Here is a 15755-nt window from a genome sequence, read left to right as displayed (position 1 = left end):
AAGAAACTATATGCCAATAAAATGGACAACTTGGAAGAGATGGACAAATTCCTAGAAAAGTAGAACCTTCTGAGACTGAAACAGAAAGAAATAGAAAATATAAACAGACCAATCACAAGCACTGAAATTGAAACTGTGATTAAAAATCTTCCAACAAACAAAAGTGCCGGACCAGATGGCTTCACGGGTGAATTCTATCAACATTTAGAGAAGAGCTAATACCTGTCCTTCTCATGCTCTTCCAAAATACAGCAGAGGGAGGAACACTCCCAAACGCATTCTATAAGGCCACCATCACCCTGATATGAAAACCAGACAAAGATATCACAAAAAAAGAAAACTACATGCCAATATCACTGAAGAACATAGATGCAAAAATCCTCAACAAAATACTAGCAAACAGAATCCAACAGCACATTAAAAGGATCATAACACCATCATCAAGTGGGGTTTATCCCAGGAATGCAAGATTTCTTCAATATTCACAAATCAATCAATGTGATACACCATATTAACAAATTGAAGGAGAAAAACCAAATGATCACCTCAATAGATGAAGAAAAAGCTTTCCACAAAATTCAACACCCATTTATGATAAAAACTCTCCAGAAAGTAGGCATAGAGGGAACTTACTTCAACATAATAAAGGCCATATATGACAAACCCACAACCAACATCATTCTCAATGGTGAAAAACTGAAAACATTTCCTCTATGATCAGGAACAAGACAAGACTGCCCACTCTCACCACTATTATTCAACATAGTTCAGGAAGTTTTAGCCATGGCAATCAAAGAAGAAAAAGAAATAAAAGGAATCCAAATCAGAAAAGAAGACGTAAAACTGTCACTGTTTGCAGATGACATGATCCTATACATAGAGAATCCTAAAGATGCAACCAAAAAACTGCTAGAGCTCATCAATGAATCTGATTAGCAGGATACAAAATTAATGCACAGAAATCTCTTGCACTCCTAAACACTAACAACGAAAAATCTGACAAAGAAATTAAGGAAACACTCCCATTTATCACTGTAACAAAAAGAATACAATACCTAGGAATAAACCTACCTAAGGAAATGAAAGACCTGTATGCAGAAAACTATAAGATGCTGATGAAACAAATTAAAGATGATACAAAACAGATGGAGACATATACCATATTCCTGGATTGGAAGAATCAACATTGTGAAAATGACTATACTACCCAAAGCAATCTACAGATTCAGTGCAATCCTTATTAAGCTACCAATGGCATTTTTTACAGTACCAGAACAGAATTTCACAATTTATGTGGAAACAGAAAAGACCTCAAATAGCCAAAGCAATCTTTTCTTTTTTTTTTTTTAAAGCTATGACATTCTTAAGGATTATTTTTTTTAATTTATTTATTTTAGCTGCATTGGGTCTTTGTTGCTGTGCACAGGCTTTCTCTAGTTGCAGTGAGTGGGGGCTACTCTTCGTTCTGGTGTGCGGGCTTCTCATTGCGGTGGCTTCCCTTGTTGCAGAGCGTGGGCTCTAGGTGTGTGGGCTTCAGTAGTTGTGGCACATGGGCTCTAGAGCACAGGCTCAATATTTGTGGCACATGGGCTTAGTTGCTCTGCAGAATGTGGGATCTTCCTGGACCAGGGTGTGAACCCATGTCCCCTGCATTGGCAGGCAGATTCTTAACCACTGTGACAACAGGGAAGCCCCAAAGCAATCTTGAGAAAGGAAAACTGAGCTGGAGGAATCAAGCTGCCTCACTTCAGAGGTTTGAGGTGGATGGACCTAGAATCTGTCATACAGAGTGAAGTAAGTCAGAAAGAGACAAACAAATACCGTATGCTAACACATTAATATGGATGCTAAAAAAAAAAAAGGGTTCTAATGAACCTAGGGGCAGGACAGGAATAAAGATGGAGACATAGAGAATGGACTTGAGGATACAGGGAGGGGGAAGGGTAAGCTGGGACGAAGTGAGAGAGTCGCACTGACATATATACACCATCAAATGTAAAATAGACATACAGTGGGAAGCAGCGGCATCACACGGGGAGATCAGCTTGGTGCTTTGTGACCACCTAGAGGGGTGGGATAGGGAGGGTAGAAGGGAGGTGCAAGAGGGAGGGGATATGTGGATATATGTATACATACAGCTGATTCACTTTGTTATACAGGAGAAACTAACACAACATTATAAAGCAATTATGCTCCAATAAAGATGTTACAAAAAATTGCTTTAGTTTATTTACTAGCAGAACAATGTGGCATATGCTTGGTAACTAATACCTTTAGCTGCACTGGAATAAATGCTTCATGACAAGTCAAAATCAGGTCAAACACTTATAGTTCCATAAAAGTAAGGAAGGGTTTACACACACACACACACACACACACACACACACATACATATATACACACACACACTCATGAACAATAATAAAACAAAATATAGGGGAATGGATAAAGGAACCAAGGAGTCATCCTGGTCAAAGTCAAAGTTGGAATCCATGGTCAAAGTTGGAATAATATGGGCAACACAATAAATGATGTATTAGATTATAACGCAAAGTACCCACAAGTCCATACTGATATAAATAATATTTAAATAAACAAATGAGGATGAAGGGACACGTCTTTCTTACAGAAGAATTCCAAATAAGTGTACAAGGAATAAAGGAAATAGAAAATACCATTAGCGTAGCACAGCAATTGTTGCTGTAGACAAGATTAATAGGGTAAACTTTAAGGTGTGTATGGTAAGGGACAATAGAAACTTTACAGGAAGAAGCTTGGCAGACACTACCTTTACCAAATGATTAAAGACAACATTGGCAGTAAAGTGATGTTAATGTTATGTATCCTGTGGTATGAAGTAAGGAGAAGAGCACTTTGCCTTTGTGAAAATTTTCCTGCAAATTCGTAACTCCAGTTTAAGCATGTGAAAACATCAGACAAATTCCAACTGAGGGTGATTCTACAACCCAATTAGTACCCTTCAAAAGTGTCAAAGCCATGAAAAACAGAGACTCAGGAACTGTCACAAATTGGAAGAGAATAAGGAAGCATGATAACTAAAAGAAATGTGGTATCTTGGTTCAGAATTGGGACCATAAAAAATACATTAGTAGAAAACTTTGTGAAATCCAAATAAAGTCTGCAGTTTAGTTAATAATGTTGTACCAATATTAATATTTTATTTTGAAGAATATAGTATGGTTATGCTAGCTGTTAACATTAGGGGGAAGAAAGGAAAATGGCCAAGGTGGGACAAGTAGAACCATGAGATTTAGTATCATGGATTAGCTGGTTGAGAGATTTGCTCTGCAAATATTAGTTATGCTGTTTCTATCTTTGTTCCTAATTATTGCTCTTGTCAATTTTATCAGTTTAAAATGTTGATGCGCACTTAACATCCTGTACATTTACATATTAGATTATTCTATATCAAAAGAAGATTGAAGCAACTTTAATAAGGACAATGGAATTGTGTGAGATAGGCACCCAACACCAAGATAGTGATACAACTGTAAAGCTGATAATTTGCGTTATGTTTTTGCATCCATCTTCCATTTATCAATATAGGAAGACTGTCAAAGGACTTTCTACATGCAGCAGCACTTGCCTAAAGAGGTATCAAAATCAACTAAGTCACTAAAACTGGTTCTAACCAGCTAAAGTGGAATAACACCTGTGAACTTGGAGTGGCTCACATCTTACGCTGATAAATGACCATAAGCCTTAAATAACACTGATATGCCAGACTCGCTGGACCTAACTGAAGACTCTTCCCTGATGACAATGGACTTTGTCTTAACCAGTCACACATGAATGTACACATTTGCTCCACCTTATCTATGGTACATACATACTAGCATGATCACAGTGAACTTTGCCTTTTAAATACATGAAGAAGACACTCTATGAATTTTTTCACTAATGCGGCCTCTTGTCCAGGAAGCAAAAATTCAGAGCACATTTTGTTGCTCACAGCAGTATGTTTTGATCAATGTATCACTTTTCTTTAACAGTATAGATTGTAGATAAGGTATAGTTAAAAATAAAATATATCCCAAGTAATAGCATTGTAAACATTGATTTCAGAATGTCGGTGATTATTTTTCCTTTTGCTAATCTGCAGTTTCCTTTTGAACAATATTTCTAGTATTTTCTTAAATTTTTATTTTAAAAGAAACCTTTATTTTTGTGCTTCTTAGTATTATCAATAAATGGTTAAAATTTAATATATTTTTACTGCTCTATTAGCTTCATGACTTGTTCACAGTTTATACTGAGGTCCTTACAACTTACAGGAATCTGCCCTCTTTCCTCATGTATGTCTGTATTCATTTTCAAAGTCATATATACTAAGATTTTAGTGAAACAATGGATATGGTAGAATCTGTTCAAACTACCTGATGGGATATTATTTTTCTGTTGCTCCTAAATTAATATAAATTATCAAATTAAAGATAACCTCAAAAATATTATGCTAAGTGAAAGAAGCCAGAGGAATTTATGAATCAATTTATATGAAATTTCTAATCAAAGCAAAACCATTTGGCATTAAGCAGAATTGGGGATGGGAACAGATTCTGGGACTGGGAATGAGAATAGCAATCGACTGCCACTGGGCATGAGGAAACTGTGGGCAATGATAAAAATGTGCTGGAACTCTCTACGGATGATCAATGCACTACTCTATTTCACTGAACAACAGAGTTAAAATAGCAGAATTTTATGTTATATTATGCTTCAATAAAGCTGATTTAAAAAGGGCAAAATTTAAACAAACACATCAACAAAAAATATACACATGGCGAATACATAATTAGTATTTGGCATAATTTATCATTTGAGTAAAAGAAATTAAAACCACAATAAGCAGGTTTATTCATAATTGCCAAAACTTAGAAGGAGCCAAGATACCCTGTAATAAGTGAATGAATAAACAAACTGTGGTACATCCAGATAATGGAATATTATTCAGTGTTAGAAAACAATGAGCCACCAAGCCATGAAAAGACACGGAGGAAACCAAGCCAATCTGAAGAGGCTACATATTGGGGGATTCTAACTATATGATATCCTGGAAAAGATGTGTCTATATGTCTCTAAAACCATGGGGAGAGTAAAAAGATCAGTGACTTCTAGGGATTGGGATTTGGGGAGAGGGATGAATAGGCAGAGTATCGAGGAGTTTTAGGGCAGTAAAAATATTTTGCATGATAAACCATAATGATAAATGCATAGTATTATGTTCTTTATGTTTGTCTAAATTCATAGAATATACAACAGCACAAGCGAACTGTAACACAAATTATGAACTTTGGGTGATTATATGTCAAAAATCCATTAATTATTGTGAATGTATTACTTTGTTGGGGAACATTCATAATGGGAGAGGTTGTGGGGGGGAGGGAGGGAACTGTCTATATTTTCTGATCAATTTTCCTGTGAATCCAAAAGTACTCTAAAAAATAGTCTGTTAAAAAACACAAGGTGAACTATTACACATATATTAGAGTGTCTACAATTTAAGAGTCTGACCATTTGGAATGCTGGTGCAGATACAGAGGAACTGGAATTCTCATATGCTATTAGCAGGAATGTTCAATTGTACACGTACTGTGAAAAACAGTCTGAGAGTTTCTTAAAAAGTTAAACAAAAGCCTACCACTTGACCCTAATATTCTACTCCTAGAGGTTTATCTAAAAGAAATGAAAGCACATATCCATACAAAGACTTGTCCACAGTAGTCATAGTAGCCTCAATTTTCATAGCCAAAAATTGGAAACAACTTAAATGTTCATCATCAACAGATCAATGTATAAACATAAAAACTGTGTTATACCTATACAGTGGAATACACTATTCAGCAACAGAGAAGAACAAATATTAATACACACAACAGCATGGATAATACTTAATGAACAAAGCAAAAAATAACGTGCGTACTGTATGATTCCATTTATATAAAATTATAGAAAAAGCAAACTATGACAGAAAGTGATCAGTGGTTGCCTGGGATAGGGGAGGGCACAAAGAGGTGGGAGAGAGGTATTATAAAAAGACACTTTTAGGGGTGTTGGAAATATAATTTATATTGCTTGTGATAATGGCATTAGGATTTATACATATATGAAAACTTATGAAATTGTATTTTATAAGTGCAGTTTATTGTGTATCAATCATACCCAATAAAGCTGTTAAAAAGGTACTGAAATGATTTATTTCTATATCATTCAAGAAATCAATCCTTATTGTTTTTATTGTAAATAGCTATGTGATATTGGCCTGCTGATGAAGTTTAGAAACATTCTCCAACATCCAGTTCAGTAAGTCAAGTACCTGAGAAGATAATTTTGTAATCTCAGGTAAAGTAATGCAACAAGGGGGAATGATGGATTCTGCCATTTCTGTCCAAAACATTTTCAGGAATGCCATCAAGTTGAAAAGCAAAAGTTCTCAATTATAAATGCTTGGTTGCTTCAGGGACCTTTACTCTCAAATGTATGCTGAATTCATTGTTTTATTCCATTTTTCCCAAAATTAGGCCTCAATAAAAAAACATTTTTGGTACTTTTGTCAGTGCTATGCGCTAGTTACAGAGCAGTTGATTTCTATGGGGCTGATAATATGTAGAGGTCATCATGTTCAGAGAGAAATGGTATGGTAATGATTCCATTCCAGAGAGAGATTCTGATAAAGCAGAGCTTAAGCTCTGTAAGCTCTTTTGACCTTCTTAATAATAATAGCTAACATTTAGTGAACGCTTAATATGTGCAATACATTATCTTATTAAATCTACCCTCCAACCTCTTGAGATCTGTGTTATAAATATCCTCACTTTACAGATGAGGACACAGCAGTTTAAAGAGGTTAAGCAGCTTGCTCAAGGGAGTAAGGAGCAAAATTCCCAACTCAAGTGTGTCTAAGTGCAGAACTGAGCTCTCTCTATACTTTCGTCTCCTTCTTAATCACAGGAAAATAAGCATTAGACATAGAGATGAAAATTAATAAATTATTATTTTACAGTTGTAGATGTTCTATGTGAAGTCCTCTGGTCACATGATTTATTTTATTCAATCACAATACAAGGTATTGCTTGTATACCTACAAGCAAGATATGATTTTATATATACTCTCTGATTCCATATGATTTTGGAGATAATAAAACGATAGTCAAGGTCACTACAAACTATAGAGTAATTTACCTCTTGGTTCATTGCTTTCTCAGTTCTATAACAAAGGAATACTTTTATAATTTAAGAATAAAAAATAGCAGTGAACAGAATCAGATACCATTTTGTAAGGTAATAACTAGTGATAACCTTCAGAGGTCACCACCTTTAAATGACAAGGGAAGCTTTCTTCATGAGAACTTAATGTTCTATCTGTATGATTTCCCCTAACTTTTCTTCTTTCATGTTCCTTTCTCTGTAATTCTTTTTTCTTCTTTCTGTTTCTCTACTCGTATGACTCGTATGACTCCTCTGGGTCAGAAGTGAGGCACCAATCTTTAAAACAGCTCTACTAGAAGCATTCTGGCCAGGAAAAATAAATGGAATCTCCTTGACTTTTTCCCTCAACTTCTCACTCACTACCTAATTTACCACTGCCAGTATTAAGGGGGCTCCTGTCTACAGAGCTAGAGACATCCCACAGGTGTTCTCATGAAGCTGGCCATCTCCACACTTGGTCTGACCACTGTAAACCCCACTAGGCTTCACCTTCTATCCCACTTCTACCTCGTAGACAGGACCCCTGGCCTATCTCCTGTTACCACTTCATTTTGCACAATACAAAGTTTTATTGTTACCCTATTTCTCTTCCCTGCCTTTCTTTTAAATTTTTTACTTCCCTTCTCTGTTTCTTCACCCTATACCATATTTCTTATTTTCTTCCATTCCTATTTCTCTTGGTTCTAATATACCATTAAATTTTTTAAATATGTATTTTTCATTCAAAACTGTTATATGTTCCTTATTCTTTATTTTAAAATTAAATGAATCAAATTTTTGTTCAAATCTGTTTTATATCCCTATTACTTACTCAAAATTAGATGATTCTGAGTTTTTGTGTTGTTTTTCTCTCAAAGTAATAAAGAAACTCTAATTATAGATTAATCTATGCAAATAGAGCATTTCTTTATTTGTGTTGGCCATTGGCCATGAGTCACAGAATTCCCTACCTCATACTAATTATTTATTAGAATCAAAGTTTCGGGCTTCCCTGGTGGCGCAGTGGTTGAGAGTCCGCCTGCGGAAGCAGGGGACACGGGTTCGTGCCCCGGTCCGGGAGGATCCCACGTGCCGCAGAGCGGCTGGGCCCGTGAGCCATGGCCGCTGAGCCTGCGCGTCCGGAGCCTGTGCTCCGCAACGGGAGAAGCCACAACAGTGAGAGGCCCAAGTACCGCAAAAAAAAAAAGAATCAAAGTTTCTACATTTCATTTGATAGACCTTATAATTCTTCCTGTAACAATCTGCAATCATTCTCTCTCTAAACATATTGTAATTCTGAATTTCCAGAGTCACATTATTATAAGCATATCAAACGTGAAAAGATGTATTTAAAAAGAATTAAGTTGTAGTAGTAATTCTGAAGCTGGGTGTGTATGTGCCCGTATCTATGTCTGTGTGTGCACTTTATTATTTTTCTGCCAGATGTCCACCAAAGCAAATAGTAATGGGCATAACATTACGCTAATGATGGAATAAACTATAGAGCTTGTCTCAAAGCTTATCTGATGATTATGTTTATAACTCTAAAAGTATGTTTCATGATTATTTCTGTTAGAATTGTCTTCTTTTTTGCCTCAGTGCCATCCAGATCTACATAAAATTTCAAGTTTTCACTCTCTAATAAGCGTTTGAATCAATACAAACTAGTTAATTTTAGCTCAAATGGAATAAAAAGCTGCAAGCTTTTAGAATCGTCTCCTCCTCAGGGGTTGTGAGTTGCTGTTACAAGGTAGACAGCCTTGGAGAAAGGTTATCAGATCTGTATCTTTATTCCATGCTTCCAGGTCATGTGGCTTTAAGCAAGACATTTAACTTCTGTTAATATTTATTTTCCTCATATTTAGATTGAGAGTGGTGATGACTGTGCTATAAAAGAGCAATCCCCAGCTTTTGGTGTGCAGAAAAAGAAAATCAGTAAGGAATCACTAAAAACAAAAACAAAACAAAAGGCAGATTCTGGCCCAGTTCTCAACTTGTCAAAAGATTTTGACTCACCAGTCCTTGTTGAAACAGCTTGAGTGACTCTGACAGAGAAGTAACGTGGACTATGAAGAACACTTCACTTCATATTCTTGTGAGGAGTTAATAAATAAATAAAGTGACCTGGCACAGATGGGCACTTTCAAAGGAATTATGCCACCAGGTTACAGACTATGTTATTTATGGAAATATACTAAAATAATGAACCAAGGGGATCCTGGGGTATAGTCCACAATACTTGTTATGAGGGATTAGAAGGAAAACATGTATCTCACTATTTTAAAGATGGAGTTATGTGGAACAGGTACTAAATAAGGCATTTAAAAAATTCCAGAATCTTAATTTGAAAAGTATTGTACTATTTGATATAGATTAATGCTATTCTGATAACGAAAGATCAGAAGTATCAACAACACAACGAGGTTGGGACAAAATTTAGGAATATTAAAGGAATAGAGAAAATTAAGTCATAATTAATACAGCCTTATAAATTATTACACCTTCGTGTAATTAAATAAAATCAAACAAATGTCACAATAATGGGAAAACTGACACAACTATCCTACAAATCAATAAGAATTGATATAATTATATTGTTACAGATAAATTACTGTTAAATTATTACAAAGGACAAAAACAAAGTTTATTGTTAAGGAAAGATAGATACTTAGAGGAAACAACGTCATTAATAATTAAAGTCATGAACAATAATGCAATTTAGAACAATTTTAATGATTGACTTTATATCCATTAATCTAATAAAAATCATTAACTGTTTTGGTTAACTGGTTTGCCAGGCTATGCAGAAGCATGCACATATTAAGACTTGTTAGTGGTTGTAAATCTGTTCAGTTATTCTGGAGAACAATCAGACAAATATAGCAAAGTTTATGAAGTACATATTGAATAAAAGGTATAGAATGCCCTCAGGTCAATATTTTGGAAATATATCCAATAAAACAAACATCCTAAAATATAAAATGCTGCTTATAGAAGTGCATAATATTGAAAAAAATCTTACAGGGGCTACTTAGTAGACAACTTGAAAATCACAGAAAAAGGAAAATGTTTCCTAAAATGAATGAATGAAATTGATGGAATGCAATATAGCTATTAAAAAAGTCAAGTATAAAGAAAATATAAAAACTGACATACTTTAGATCACTGGTTACAAAGTCTGTGTTCTTTCCACATTTAATATTTAAAATATTTGGACAACACTTTAAATTGCTTTGAAATTATTTCCTTAAATTGCTTATAATAACGTGTAAGATATTTCAGAAAAATGAACTCTATTTGTAAAACACTACTTTGGAATTCTCAACCAAAAAATACTAATTAAGACTGGACTGTACGTTTCCTGGTTTAGTCCTTCCTTACTGGGATTAAAGATAGATTTAAGGTTACAGAATTGATTGCTTCAAGTGATTTATTAATTTGATGAAGCAATTAGCTAGTTGTTTGTTTTCACTAAAATAACTGCTGGAAAAATTAACCAAAGTCATTTAGTTGTTTGCTGACATAACCTTAATAATATTAACTTTCTTCCTTAGTTCGTTCCAAGTGAGAAATTGGATCTCAATCACAGAAATCATGTGAGGATATAAAACATGGAAAAGTGTACTTTTATTTATTTATTTATTAATATTTTGAGGTAATTTTTATATGGAAATAATTAACATGCATACAGAAATAACATAAATCATGTTTATGCAGTTCAGGGGTCGTTCACAAAGTAAAAATAACTGTGTAATCTGCACGCAAATTGAGAAACACAATATGACTAGAATGCCAGAAGCACCCTTGGGAAAGGGTACTTTTAGTTCAGTTGATATTTTCTGTTAAATGCAGTTAGACCCTGAGATATAAATGATTGAAAAAATAATAATTACAAACACTTGACAATGTTCATCATAGTTCTGCTATGACAATATGCTGGTACTTCATACTGGCTGTAAAGGTAGCATAACTTCAGGAACAGGAGTACCCAAATTTTAGGAAGTATCGTAATTGCTACATATCATGACACACCACAGTCTCTAATTTTTGCATTTACAATATGTAATGTGGTTTTATTCATGACAGCAAATAACCATTTAGCAAAAAAAAATATCCAGTTATTGGTATCTGAGTATCAGAAGTTGTTCTATTTTGTTGACATATATTTTTCCTAAAGAAAGGTCTGTGCTGAATTAAATATTTTTAGAACAAACCTTCTACAAGTCTATCAATGGATGAAATTTTCCTTCTACAACTGTAAAATTCTTTTTTGTTCTCAATAGTAAAACATATATGGTGAAAAGAAACAGAAGTTACTAAAGCAACAGAAAAGATCTATCTTCGTGAATCTCTATTTCTCTATATAAATTTTGCCTTTTAAGGATGGTGGGACTTTTCAAATGGCCTTGATTCTGTTAGCATTGGATAGATGTTAATGTAAAAATTTGGGAGCCAGAGCTATAGTAACAAATTTCTGAAGGCAATCTATTACATGATTCCCATCACATGACCCCCAAATTACCTGTGACATCAAATAAACTCAAGAACGTTACTGATGCCAATGTACGAACTACTCATATTTTCCGCTTCAGTTCTCAAAGGAGGCTATTTTAAGCTTCAGAAAGAAGGGTTAAGTAGGCATCAAAATGGGAAGTCCTTTTTGCATTGGTAACATAATTGAACCTTGGTACAGTGCAGGATTTGGGAGGGAAAACCTTATTAAGTAGCTTTTCCATAAACCACTAAACCAGTTCACCTCAGTTCTCATAACAATGATAATATTTAAGAGCCAAAACAAACAAAAATGGTATCTGCCCCGCTACCACAATAATAATTGAGATCTTCTGACAGGATAGATTTTCTGCATCCTCACGAATTTTATGATTTTGAGTCAAAGTAGGAATCAATAATAGGAGACTTGTATGGTGTAACTAGAAGAGAGAATGTGAAAATATTCAGGCTTGATCTGCTTGATAAGGTCTGTAAAGGGAAAAATATAGTGAGGAAAATCACTGAAGTCCTTTCATATTATTATTTATCTCTGATGCTTTTTGAAGAAGAGGTTTAGTTCTAGTTTCAACTAAAAATGAACCACATAGAACTGGAGGCAGGGGTATTGGGGAATAGGGCTATGCTAGCTCCTTTTGAGAATGAAGTGACGATTTGGAATTTCTGGTGTGCCTTCTCCAAGTAATGTCTCCAAAAAAAATTTTAGGTGAAATTCTGAAGATAACTCTCATGTGATATTTGTACTTTACTGGTTTATGTAAAGATACCCCTAATAGCTACTGATAATGATTTTTAATGACATGCATTTTATTAACACACATTTGGAAAACCATTCCTTACAGATACTGTGGTATGCATATAGATTTTGTTGCACCTGGTAATAACTGACGCCCACGGATGAAAGTCACTGATCCAGATTTTTAGCAAGGGAAAATTTTACAAAATAAAACTAATTTGAAGTGTATATTCAGCACAAGTTGTCTTCTAAGAGGGCATTTAAAAATTTGTTTACAAAAGAAATAATCATATTAGAAGATCTTATGAAATAATGGACAGGTGATGTTATTCAATTGAGGAGGTGGAAGTTTGGAGAATGGTTTGGTGTTCTGCATCATGAATGGATGGAAGAGTGAGAGTCTGGGTGACAACTGGAAAGTGGGAGCATAAATGAAGGAAGCCTAATATTACAGTGTGGAAACAGCATAGGGAGAACTTATAGATTTGAAGCACAAAAGTCAAATTTTGAAAGGAATGCCTAAGGTAAGATTTTGAACTGAATTACTATAGATAATTTTATAAATTCTCTACTAGCATCCCTCTGAAATCTTCAGTGTATTGCTTATAGATTCTTTGAGTAGGAGAGGATTTTCTAATAAAAATGTTCTGGTTTGGCAAGAGCAAAAGTAAGCTTTCTCTGGGAACAGTCTAGGAATGACGCCAGACATGACTGAATGGAGGCTTTTTCATATTCTTCTCTTTTACTACTTGGATCTGAGAGTGGAAACAGTGGTTGATATTCATAGATAGCACTGCAGTCTATAATTGATTACTCTCATGAATCATTTTACCCTTTTAGTAATGGGATTGGTCAAGTGAGAGCAAACATTTCAAAACCTTAGAGATTCTAAAGGAAAGTAAAGGGCTTCCTCTCTTCAAGAGTGTTGTATAGAAATTCAATATTTTTGTATCAATAAAGATAAATAAAATAGGAATGCAACATGGTCAAGATTTATGAGTTTTAATTTAAGGTAAAAGCCTCTGTTGCAATATATAATAATGTGAGAGAATTATATCTGATTCAAATAAAAATATATATGTATACACACATAAATCTATTATTACCTAAGTAAGAATACATCATTTTACAGACATCTTTTGCCATGGTTGGACATGCATCTTTCCTGTTGTAATCTCAATTTTTTTAGGAGAAACATGTTATCCAAAAAGGGGAAAGAACAATTTTTTTATAGATATAGTCCTATATTAGACTGTGTATAAGTTATGACATTCATTCAAGGGAAGATTTTTTTTTTTGATGTGTTGTCAAGGGACATGGTTAAGATAAAGAGAAAGGTTTATAGTTACCAGCAAGAGTTCACCTCCCCAGAAATGTGGATAGATTCCAGGGATTAAATAGAAAGAGGATCTCAGACTGGGAACCATTTACCAACACAGTCTGGGGGAAATTAGAAAAAGCCCTAAAAGTCTTGTTGAAATAATCCTAATGGAAATTAGTCACAAAAGAACAGAATAGGTTGCTCTTTTTGTGATGCACTGTTGTCACTTGGCCAGTGGTTTTCCAGCAATAGTGCGCATCACGAATACCTGGAAAAACTTCAAACTGCAGTTGCTCAACTTCTACCCCACAGATGATAATTTAAAGATCCCAGAGTAAGCAGGCAGGTAGGCTGTGGTCAGATGAAAAAGGAAACACTAGTCTAGGTTTCCAAGATGATTGCAAACATGCCATTTCTCCTCCAAATTAAAGACCTTGATTTGACCTCTGGGCCTCAAGCAGTAGTCCTTGGATAGAAGGAGAAGCTGACTGATTTTTTTTTTTTTTTTTTAGTGAAAATAAAGAAGTAACTTTATTTTTCTTTTTCTTTTATATTGGAGTATAGTTATTAACAATGTCGTGTTATTGAAGCTGACTGATTTTGTTTTTAGTGAAAATAAAGGAGTACATTTTTTTCTTTTACACTGGAGTATAGTTAATAACAATGTTGTGTTAGTTTCAGGTGTACAGCAAAGTGATTCAGTTATACAGATACATGTATCTATTCTTTTTCAAATTCTTTTCCAATTTAGTTTATTACAGAGTATTGAGCAGACTTCCCTGTGCTATATAGTAGGTCCTCTTTTTTCTTATTATTATACACTTCTCACATAGTCAGAATCATACTATTTATATCCTTTCTTTCCCCCATATCCATTCACCAAGAGCATTTCCTGATGGCAAACTGAATTATTGAAATTAGGATTTAGTTGAGAGTAACAACGGCAACAGCAAAAAAATTCCATCACATTAAAATCAAAATGTTTTCCTAACCGAAAGAAATTAGTCTACAAGCTATATATGGTACTTCCTAGTGACAGGGATCAGGCTCCTTCTATCTTGTTCTCCACAGGAAGCTCCCAATCCTGGAGTCATTCCATAGTCTGGATGGCTGCTGGATCTCTAATTGGTATATGTTTGTTAATATAAGGTTTGTCCTCTTTAACAACATGAAAAAATTCACTCATTCACCTCAATTTAGAAGTGACCACCCACGCTCACTTAAAAATCTTGCCTAAATGCTGGCCATGTGTCAGCATTTTTTACTTACTTTATAAACAACTGTACCTACACAGCATGACATCATCCTATATTGGATATCAATAACTACAACAGTAGGAAGATTCTTCCATTAGTGGTTTTATGCTAGTAACTGTGAAAAAAAAATACTTGAAAAGTTTCCATATTTAGGATATATACATTTTAAGTATCAGAGTTTGGACACAAGATTCTACATCCACCTAAAATATATTTTTACTCAACTATGATGGGCAATTTTATAAAACACAATTTTTGAAGGACAACAGTAGAGTAGATTAAAGCAATGGGCCCTTCAGTTAGTTTTATACAAAGGTTGTCAAAATTTTACTTTCTCAGTGCTGAAGACAAAAATATTACTAAGGTAGAAAATTTAATGATTGCTGAAATGAGTAAAATTTCTAGATACTTTATTTCTCAAGTGAAAAACAGTAGTTCAAACTAACCGTTTCATTTGCTATAAACAGTGTATATATCCATTCATGTATATGGCCATTCACACAACTAGTACCCATAGAGCAACATGGGAAAAAGCATGATGAATTGACATCCAACAAAATTGCTTTAAAAGTGGATATTACACATTTAAATATTTTTCTTTCAAGTGTATTTCTAGCACTAATTTGTGCACAAAAAAGAAACTGTAATAGCATATTACTACTATTTTTCTGCCTTATTAGACAAGATAAATTGTGTAATCTTTTATAGCACAAAATGAGGTAGAGTG

Source organism: Neophocaena asiaeorientalis, unplaced genomic scaffold, assembly GCF_003031525.2.
Source record: "Neophocaena asiaeorientalis asiaeorientalis breed wild unplaced genomic scaffold, Neophocaena_asiaeorientalis_V1.1 scaffold232, whole genome shotgun sequence".
Taxonomy (NCBI): Eukaryota; Metazoa; Chordata; class Mammalia; order Artiodactyla; family Phocoenidae; genus Neophocaena; species Neophocaena asiaeorientalis.
The sequence above is the reverse complement of the archived record's forward strand: the minus strand, read 5'-3'. Positions refer to the sequence as shown.